Raw genomic sequence first — 11418 nt, 5'->3', positions numbered from 1 at the left:
GCGAATGCGAATGTTAAAATTAATGCGGAAGCTCCGCAGTTGCGAATGCGAATGCGAATATTCGCAACAACCCTGGTACAAATATCCGAACCGTAACCAAACTATCTTACTTATGCCATTTTCTAAAAACAAAAACTTTCTTAAATGATACTGCAGTAGTTTTCATCTTATGTGGATAATTCTTGTCACAAATACCTGGTTTCTTGCTTATATTTACGCAGAAAGTCTTTATTAATATTCCGATACTTCAACATCGAAATGAATTTACAATTTTGTCAAGTTTCAAGTTTTTCAAGTTTGTCGCCTAGAGCGAGCAGGTTTGATTTACGACCCTTTAAAAAGTTTTTATTAAAGACAATGTTCCAATTATATTCAAGTACTAAAAAAAAAATTCAGTATTATCATGAGTTTCATTTTTCCCGAACCGGTTCACTTTTCACTTTTGGGGTTCATGTATTTACTATGGGCGGAATACAAATTTTCGGGCGTAACTCAGGATAAGGCAGATTATTAAAAATTACTAACCCTTCCATTTTTTATTTACCTAAGTCACCTAATTTACCCACCTAAATTATTTCTTAAAAAGACACGACATCCGCATTCGCATCCGCGGATCTCGCAACATCCCTAGTATGCACATGTAGTACAGTATAAATCAGCCGCTATGCATTTAAGTTAAACTTATTTTATAGCTATTTGGTTACAGATATGGACATACACCTAGCAGAAGAAGTCTGCGTACACCATTCATTTTTTATTTATTAACAATATTTTGCAAGCTAAAATTTATTTGGTAATTTTTTATCTGGAGGAAAATGCGTAGAAGCGTAAAAAAAAAATATTAAAAATCAACGTGATTTCTAAGCCACTTCATTTCCACACTCATACTAAAATTTAATGGACTAGAAAACTGAATTTTTTTTTTATTTCTGAATAAAAAGTTGAAAATTTTGATGAAAACTCGTTGAATTTTCAATAATTTTGTATACCGCTTGAAACCTTAGTTTATTTGATTTTGTTTGAAGCATGATCGGTATTCTTATAAAAAAATAACAACCAAATTTTCGTTTGTAAAATTTGTGGTTGTACACGCTTGCCTGGTTATCAGGTTCTCTGGTTTTGTGGTTATATTTTTTTATTCAGTTTACAAAAATAAAATACACTACAGAATAATAATTTTTAACCAGATAACCTGACAACCTGGCAGGTGTGAACAACCACAACATTTTGCAAGCAAAAATTTGGTTGTTATTTTTTTTATAAGAATACGGTCATGCTTCAAACAAAATCAAATAAACTAAGATTTCAGCTGTATACAAAATTATTGAAAATTCAACGAATTTCCATCAAAATTTTCAACTTTTTATTCAGAATTTAAAAAAATTTCAAGTACGCAATTTTCTAGTCCATTAAATTTTAGTATGAGTGTGTGAAGTGGCTAAGAAATCGCGTTGATTTGTAATATTTTTTTTACGCTTCTACGCAGACTTCTTCTGCCAGGAGTATGTCCATATCTGTAACCAAATATCTATAAAATCAATTTAACTTAAATGCATAGCGGCCGATTTATACTGTACTACATGTGCATACTAGGGATGTTGCGAATGTGAAATTTTAGACATCCGAGGATGAGAATGCGGATGTCATATATTTTTAAGAAATAATTTAGGTGGGTAAATTAGGTGACTTAGGTAAATAAAAAATGGAAAGGTTAGTAATTTTTAATAATCTGCCTTATCCTGAGTTTCGCCCGAAAATTTGTATTCCGCCAATAGTAAATACATGAAAACCAAAAGTGAAAAGTGAACCGGTTCGGGTAAAATGAAACTCATGATAAGACTGAATGTTTTTCTTATTACTTGAATTTAAAAATTGGAACATTGTATTTAATAAAAACTTTTTAAAGGGTCGTAAATCAATCCTGCTCGCTCTAGGCAACAAATCTGAAAAACTTGAAACTTGACAAAATTGTAAATTCATTTTGATTGACACTGCACCAGTTGAGAGGACTTTCAGTTATATTTATTTTTTTTATTGCGGTGCAATAATTACTTTCTGAGAATTTCCACGGGGCCGCAAATGTGGGATGTATCCTCCTGACTTTCATCTTCACAATCTAGTATCATGGCACGATCGTTGTGTAACAACGTTGTTTTCCAAAGAATTCCTTTTTAAATGGAAGTGCTTTGAAGTTAGACAGAAAAATTTTATACAGAACCGGATGATCCACATATCCACTTTCTAAATCAATTTACTAATTATTTTGTTAGTATTGAGTGTGTAATTTGTTATATAGTATATATAGAGGAAAAAACTTAAAATTATCGAGAAAGCATTTCCTGCTACTATTTTTGAATATCTAGGCAAAAATTTGGAAGCTAGGGGGGTGCCCCTACCTGGCTACGCCCATGGAATCATAAGATTCCGTCCTTATAGCTCTATATAGCTTCCGTCAGTTGTCATTTTGATTTGAAAATTATTATTAAAATTAAATATTTTTAGGGTACGTGCGTGTATGTAGATTTTCTGGAAATAAAAATAGTTGAAAACATTGGAAAACTTGTGAAAATAATAAAAATTACTACAATCAACACTCAATCAACATTGTGCCGTCCCCGCTGGGCGGTAAAAATATAAATTTAAATCAACCGAAAAACGTCGGCGGTAAAATCGCTTCCGCCGTAATCATGAGCCATTTCATATGCCTTTGTGAGTTTTAATTTTGACAGTTCTATAATCACTGAGTCTGTTGAATTCTCTTTGCTTTTCATTACGCATATTACTTATTTTATTTTTCATTATTCGAATGACGGATAATTATTGTATTTATTTTTCTTTGCATAAAACGGTAGACAGATGGATGGGATTATTTGCAATAGCAGCCTTTATTTGCTTTAACTCGTGCATAACTTCTTCCCAAGTTCCCATTGGCTCATTGGAAATGCACGAAATAAATGAGAATTCATGCTGGATTTTCCAATTTGCATTTGGCAAAACCGCGCAAAATTGACATATTTTGTCTATTGTGAATGGTGCTTGTGATTGACAGCACGAAATATATTAAAAGCGAAGCCCAAAGAAAAACAAATCAGACGTAAGTTGTTTTAATAAATTTGTTAAAAATAAGTACAAATATATTAACAAAATGCATTTCATCTAATTCCAGATGTCGAGCGAGAAAAAAAATAGCATTTGGAGCACCAGTGCCTGCATCACCAAAAAAAGTTGCGGTTTTTCCACCGGGATTACAAAATTGATTATATTTTAAGACGTCCAACAAAATATTTCGGAAAAATATTAAGATTTAAGCGAGCTGTACCGATTTGAAAATACCTCCAAAAATGAAGTTTTTTATGAATAAAAATAGTTTCTTAAAGAACTTTTTGAAAAAAGTCCCCTCAGATGACAAATTAGATTAAGTTTAAAAAATCTGCATAAAAACATTTAAAAATCTTTTCAGCGGAATCGTAAGATTGAGATTTTTGATGCTGTTTTTTTTACTTTTTTCAAAGATTGGTTTACGAAAAACTTGAATAACTGGGCCAAAAATGTGCTGATTTAGACTTATGGGGTCTCAATAAAAAGGTATTTTCACACTGTTTTTATTTCTGGCCGAAAAAACGTCATTCGTGTCCCATCTTGTTTTTTCGAATACCAACACGTCTTAATTAAATTTTGAGTGACGTTCGTTCATCCTACCTTTCTCTTCCATCCTTTGAATGAGTTTATTAGCAAAGAAATAAAAAGGGTGAGAAAATACTTTTCCAATGACATCTCTTAAGTCTAAATCGGAAGAGGTTAGGTTCAGTTTTTCAAGTTTTTCCTATACCAATCTTTGAAAAAAGTTAAAAAACAGCATCAAAAATCTCATCATTACGATTCCGTTCAAATTTTTTTTTTAATTTTTTAAAAATATTTTTATGCAAATATTTTAAGCTTAAACCGTTTCATCATTTAAGGGGATTTTTTCAAAAAACTATTTTTATTCATAAAAAGTCGATTTTTGGAGGTATTTTCAAATCGGTCCAGCTCACTTAAATCTTAATATTTTTCCGAAATATTTTGGTGGTCGTCTTAGAATATAATAGATTTTATAATTCCAATGGCAAAATAGTACAAATTTTTTTTTGTTTGGGGAGTGATGCAGTCTAATGTACATATGTACATATATATGTGCATATATTTTAGGAAAACTTTAAAATTACATGTGTACATATGTATATTTAAAAGTTCTTGTTTTTAGGATGCATCGTCATCAGGCCTGCCGCCGTTGCCTTCACCAACACTCAGTATTCTACCGTCCCCATCCGCAGTACCATCACCATCACCATCCGCTGTACCTCCACCGTCACCATTTCCAGTCGCTCATAACTTAAATAAACTTAAGTGAAAGGTATGAAATTTTAAGAAAAAGCAATTGCTTAGTTTTTATGCACACGGCCTATTGACAAAAAAAAATGTTTGCGGCATTTGCACTATTTTTGTTGATTTTGCTTTTGCTTATTTAATGTTTATTAATTTCGTTTTATAAAAGTGTAGTACATTATAGGGCAAAACCATTTAAATCAACATTTCACACTTTGTAAAAAATTATAAAAATTAATTGTTATTCAAACAAGCTCGAACCTTTTTTATCAGATTTTTAAAAATATTTTCTGGTATTCAGTTTTTTAGCGCATTATAAAAGGGCAAATTTAAAGTTGCTAGAAAATCGCATTAATTTTTTTTGCTTATAAAGTATTCTCTATTTTTTTTATATGGAAAAAATTCGTAGTACCGTCAGCAAAAATACTATTAAAAATCATTGCGATTTTCTAGCAACTTTAAACTTGCCCTTTTATAATTAAATTTAAGGCGCTAAAAACTGCATACCAGAAAATATTTTTAAAATTCTGATAAAAAAGTTTCGAGATTTTTTGAATAACAATTAATTTTAATAATTTGTTACAAAGTGTGAAATGTCGATTTAAATGGTTTTGCCATATAATGTACTACACTTTTATAAAACGAAATTAATAAACATTAAATAGGCAAAAGCAAAATCGACAAAAATAGTGCAAATGCCGCAAACATTTTTTTGACAATGAGTGTAGCATATTTCAGATTTACCCATTTAAGTGATGTAAGCAGTTTTAGAAAAAAATGGATTTAGTTTTAATTTAATATAAACTACATATGTGTGAGAAAAAAGGATTTAATTTAATTTTTTGCAATCTACATTTGTACATATTGTCACCTTTATATAGAAAGGCCCTAACTGATATTGTCGCTGAAATACAAAACGCCTTAACTAAGTAAAAATCCAAAATTTCCCTTTTGATTGTTTATGATGCATTTCATCCAATTATAAGTCCGCACATCATTTTAAGCATACAAAATTTTAGTCAGTTACGGCTTTTTTTTGTGTTTCAGCGACTATATGAGTTAGGGCCTTTCTATATTAAGATAACGATATATGGTAATTATAAAATTATAGGGACACAACGTTTTGACCAGTTTTGGCTATTTTTCTTTTGTTTGCTTATTGTTTATTGTTTTTGTTTTATAAAAATACAGCACATTATCTAACAAAAACCATATATGTAAGTTTTCTGCCATATAATTTTTCTACGAAGTTTGAAATTTGGACTTGTATGGTTTTTGTTAGATAACGAGCTGTATTTTTATAAAAAAAAAAATAATAAACACTAAACGAATAAAAGCAAAATAGCCAAAACTGGTTAAAAAGTCGTGGGCCGATCATTTTTCACATGACTGTATGTATGAATGTGAGAAAAAAGAAAATAGTAAAAAACAAAATGAATTTAAATAAATAAAAGAAACTACTGCGAAAAGCATAGTAGAAACCTTTTGACTTACGGAAACTCAAAGAAATGGCATTCCTAATAGCCGCCGCTGTTTGATCATTTTCGCCTACTCTTGTTGTGTGATTAGGCTGATTTCTTGTTGATCCGTCTTCTGCTGCGTCTTGTATCCACACGGAAGAAACTTCATTTTCAATTTTTAAAAAATTGTGTAAAATACAGTAAGGTCTTATTATAATGTTGACTTTTTTGGGTGCTACCTGTAAGCCTCTCCCTATTTTTCGGAATCGAGCTTTCAGCTGGCCGATAGCATTTTCGATCACACGGCGACATTTGGACAGTCGATAATTAAAGTGTTTTTTAGCAGTTGGCTGGTTAGCTACATATGGATACGGTTTCATCATGTGACGCAATAAACGAAAGGCTGAATCGCCCATAAATAGCACAGGTATATTGACTCCGCCAATAAGCTCACTCATGAAATTGTCTTAATGAACTTTTTTCAAATATATAGGAGTCATTATTTCTTCCAGTGGACCCAATGTTAATATACGTAAATTTTGACCTGTAAATGCAAATACATACATAATTAAATAGTACATACTTATGTATATGCATGCGATCTGAGTAGCCAAAAATTTACCTAATTCACAGCTCGCGAAACAACGGAATACCATCCTGTGTAATTGTGGTAATCTACGGCATCCTCTTTTCTTGGCTGCACTTCAATGTGACAATCACCTACAGCTCCGAAGCATTGCGGAAACCCTAGGGCACTGAATCCGTCAACGATTCCTTTGATTTCTTGTTGATTAGGGGGGTATGTATCGAGGCAATCTGCAAGCTTATCGCAAACTGCGAGGCAAAAATCCAAAACAATTTCACCAACAGTACTACGGCCTACATCAAATAAACTACAACTGTTCGAGTGAAATATTGCTATCTATTTTCTCCATTCCTCGGACTTTTTCGCACAGTTTTTGAAACGCCCGCCTATCAAGACGAAAGTTTTCCTAGAATCTGGCGTCGTCCATTGCACATACATCGTGCTCCCAAAATGTGCTACTGCGGTCCTTTGAGTGCACAGATAATGATTAAAAATTCTAATAAAAGTGTATTTTGTACTTACGAATTTCCAGATCCGCCGTACGTCGGACTGAGCATTTGCAATCGCGGCTCGCAGGATCGTGTTACTGTTTATTAAAGCATTTAGTTCCGCCTTATTATTTATCAATTTAATTAATAGTAACTGCATTTTTTCACAAAATAAACTTTGATTTTTTTACAAACAGCATAGCTGTCATTAACAATATTTTTCTTCTATCCATTTTCACTTGGTGATTATCATCCCAGTAGAACTTGGGAGCATCGTACGATTGCTTGTTGATTATTCCCTTGCGAGTTTACGATTACTCCCCATTACTCACCATACTTCTGTGTATAAGCGTGTTATTTTGTATGATCCCTTTAACATGGGATGTCCTAAGAGGGCGAGTATTCCCTTTGACCTCGTAAACGAGCGATCAGAGAGTACACAAAGAAATATCCCAGAAACCCCCCAAGAAGGCTACAAGAAAGGGCACATAGAAAAACATCCTATATCCCTCCCGGATGAGCAATAAGGGATTACGCACATCAGTCATCCCACAAATAGCGTTTCTATTCTCCTATATTCCTTCAAATGAAGCTTCAAAACAAGCGATTTACATAAAAATATTTTGCTATCTTACGTAGCATTTATTAATTTTTTTTATCACATACTTACATGAACATATACATATCGTTGGCTTAGTTCGCAAACGTGCCAAACCGTCTAACTTTTTTTGTTGTCAATATTTTTCTAATCTGTAAATGCAGTTTTATTTCTTAGTTCGTCTTGTTTTAGTACCAATAATCGGCCAATTTCAAAATAAAGCTGTTGCAGACTTATAGGCTCTTTTAGAACTTACCACATTTTCTCTTTAAGATTTTATTCTTTTAATGTGGACTTAGCACATTTTCTATCAACCTTTTTTCCATTATTTTTTATTGTTAAAAGATTTAATTCTTTACTTTAAATATATTTTATTATTTTAAAATGAATTATAACCTAATACAGTTTTATTTCATTGCTATTAACAAAAATAACTATTTTAAGTAGTAAATTTATGTACCATTTATAAAAGAAAATAATTAAAAGCAAGTAAAGAGGTAAAGTTTGGGCGAAACCGAACTTTATCTACCCGGCGCAGGTATCAAATATTGTCGTAAGCAGGGGCTTTTTCCCGATTTCAAACGTTTACGATAATATCCTGAGTTAAACTCAATGAAATAATTGAACCACGTTAGTAGAAATCGCTAAAGTGGCTACCGAAATACACCTTGTAGTCATAAATTGAGCGGTGTCACGCAGTCATATTTATTGTTAAGAGATTAAGAGATCTGAAATTTACCGTTAGATATACGGGAAGCGAATGTAATTTTGGTCCGATTTGAATAATTTTCAACGAATTGCTTTTCCGTACCAGGTTTATTAAGTGCACAGAGTTTGGTAGAAATAGATAAATCGGTTACCGAGTTACAAATTTGTGGTCACAAGTGGGCGGCGCCATGCCCATTATCCAAAAATGTATCATAATCTAATTTTCTGCTGAGTGATTATCGCGATCATCGATTTTAAGTGAATTAGATTTTCAACAGATTTCTTAGCTAGACCCTAAATAAGGCTCGTACCGAGTTTGGTGAATGGGCTACTGAGATGCAGCATTTCATAATAGGTAGGCGGGGTCACGCCCATTTTCCAAAAATTGCACAATAATATTTTTTACAAAAATTCTACTTCACATACAAATTTTGAACAATTTGCATCCAATATTTACTGAAATATCGTAGTTTTTGCATCTTTAGAAAACACCTTTATATCGGAAATGGGCGTGGTTACATTCAGATTCGCCCATTTTTAATACCAACTTACCTTGGATAAAGGGCAACCTACATACCAAATTTCGTTGAGATATCTCGAGTTATCGTGTAAACGGACAGACGTGTATATATATTTTTTTGATTTTTTTGGACTTAGCACATTTGCGTACCAATGCATAACAACAAGAAAAAACGACATTACGGTAATTTTCTTTTTTGGTAATGATGTATTTTCAGTTATGCTATCTTACTGCATCAAAATCTCAATTTACATATAAAGTGGACTTAGCACGTTTACGAACTAAGCCAACGATATGTACATAAATAATGCTTATTGAATAATTATATAGAAAAATTATATGAACGTTGAACAATATAAAATTATTGTGATGCAAATAATGCTTATTGAATAATTATGTAGAAAAATCATATGAACGTTAGTAGTATATTTATGCTAGCAGCGCTGCTTGCACCGGTCCAGAATCGGCATATGGTTTGCTGCTTGCACCGGTCCAGAACCGCTATACGGTTTGCTGGTGCTCTGCCGCAAGCTTTGCTGCTCCGCCAAAAGATGTCGCCGATCGTAATCCAAGTTCAGAACCCAGATAAAAGCCGCAAGATGTCGCTGGTGACAAATCTGAGTCCGGAACCGGAACCGATCACAGGGTGTTCCGCTGATGGAAATCCAAGAAATCCGATACAAGGTGGTTTATTGTCGAAAATTGGTAAGGTGTATTGGTATACATATATACATACGTATTCTCATACATACATATATATGCAAACATACATACATACATATGTATATACATATATAGATGCTCCACCCCTGGAAAAGTGTGTTAATAATGATTTATTTTGGAACGAATTTCCGTCATCCCTTGTCAAGTTTGGTTTGCAGACAAACCGGTTTCGGCGTTGTGCCATCTTCAGTGTCATTTTTCGTTCTGTCTGGTTCGAGATTTGTCCCTAATTTATGTTCATTTATCTTAGGTAATGTGATTTTCGTCGATGATTAATTACTAGATATGCCTTGGTGCCCATTTTTTTTTTTGAAGCAGGTAATAGGTTCATCTTCGCTGTTTCGATATTAACATCCATTATGGTTTTTGCCTGCAGGTAGGTAAAAGTCAGTTATTTTTGCCCTGGTTGTGCTTTTTGGTGTGTTCGGAGTGTCCATGCCTGTTGTTTTGTTGTCATTTTTCTTTTTTTCGTAAATCAATAATGTTCACATAGTTAATTGCTATGTATTTAATATATACATACGTGTATATGAATGGAAAGGCCTGTTGATGTTGATGATGAGAACAAATAAAATTTAATTTGAAATAAAAGAAGGTTTCATATTTACTTATTTATTTTGATAATAAGAATTTTAAACATAAATGTACGCAATTATATGAATTAAAGCTTTGCTGTTTATTATAGTTATATTTAATGTTTTTTCCTAAATACTTTATTATTTGCTTAGGAGGCTGTAAGTTTCCAAAGCTATCGAAGTAATCAATCTCATTATCGTTTTCCAGTATTTGAACTATCCAAATCTATTATTCCACATTCTCTCTTAAATGGTTTACGGGGTAAACTATCACACATGAATACCCCTCTAAAATTTGGAATACATTTTGAATACTTCTTTAAGTCTACATCAGTAAGAGGTCTTCTGGGTAGCTTCATGAAGAGTTTTTTTGATATAGTTTTAAATATAATCCGAATCCCTTTTTATAAGGCTTTAGAAACATTCCTTTTCCCATTGAAATAGCTTCCATTGTATTATTATGACGTTTCGCCTCCAATAACTGCTCCTCTTCAGTTTTTATAGCATTGATTGTTTTAATAATTCCTGCTGTACCGCCAGATAGACTTCCAAGTGCTCCTAATGCTACGAATAAAGGCGCTAATGGGAGAAATCCTCCAGATTTAGGTAATGGTATTACACGTGGTGCTTTTATTATAGATTTTTTTCCTCTAAAAATATTATTTACAACCTTTCGTGAAATTTTAATTGCATCTTTTAAGTTATCACTTTTCTTTAAATTTTGTTTAGCACTTTTTAAAGCATGTTTGAAGAGATGATAACTAGTTTTTCCTCCCACTTTCTTAGTTTTACTATAAATGTTCCCCATACCGAATTTCGTTTTTGTCTTCATTATATTTGTAACTAATCAAGCATTTGTTTCCTCATTAAGATTGCTATCCTTCGGTTTAACTCTTTCCCAAGCCTTCTCAATTAATTTTTTATCAGCAATATGTCGGTTATCTAAATCTTTATTATATAAATATGATATATCATGTTCTCTACATGCAGTGTCTAGTAGATTAATCCCTCGATCTCCTCTTACTAAAAGTTTCCGTAGTTTCGTTCCAGGTTCACAAAATTGATAACTAGGAAAATGAAGTTCAATAGGAAGCTTATTAATTATATTATTTATAAAACCTTTTCCAACGACTAACGGTTTAAGAATAAGTCTATTTTCATAAATAACTCTCATATAAAATAATATTATATTAAAATAAACGCTGAAGTTTTTTTAATAAATCTATGGTTCTATATAATTAAATTTTAAATTTCTAAATACCAATTCAACAGTTAATTTATATTCAAATACAATATTGTTATAACGGGTGATTTTTTAAGAGCTTGATACCTTTTTTTTTAAAAAAAACGGTTCTTTATTTGAAACGTTAGATTGGTCCATGACATTTACTTTTT

General features: G+C 32.1%; 1 pseudogene; it reads right to left on the bottom strand.

Moving 5' to 3' along the window:
* Positions 1 to 11418, bottom strand: part of LOC118749496 — a 14054-nt pseudogene that overhangs the window by 1404 nt on the left and 1232 nt on the right.

The sequence above is a fragment of the Rhagoletis pomonella genome, unplaced genomic scaffold (genome assembly GCF_013731165.1).
Source record: "Rhagoletis pomonella isolate Grant_MI unplaced genomic scaffold, Rhpom_1.0 Rhpom_scaffold_00017, whole genome shotgun sequence".
Lineage (NCBI taxonomy): Eukaryota > Metazoa > Arthropoda > Insecta > Diptera > Tephritidae > Rhagoletis > Rhagoletis pomonella.
The sequence above is the reverse complement of the archived record's forward strand: the minus strand, read 5'-3'. Positions and strand labels throughout refer to the sequence as shown.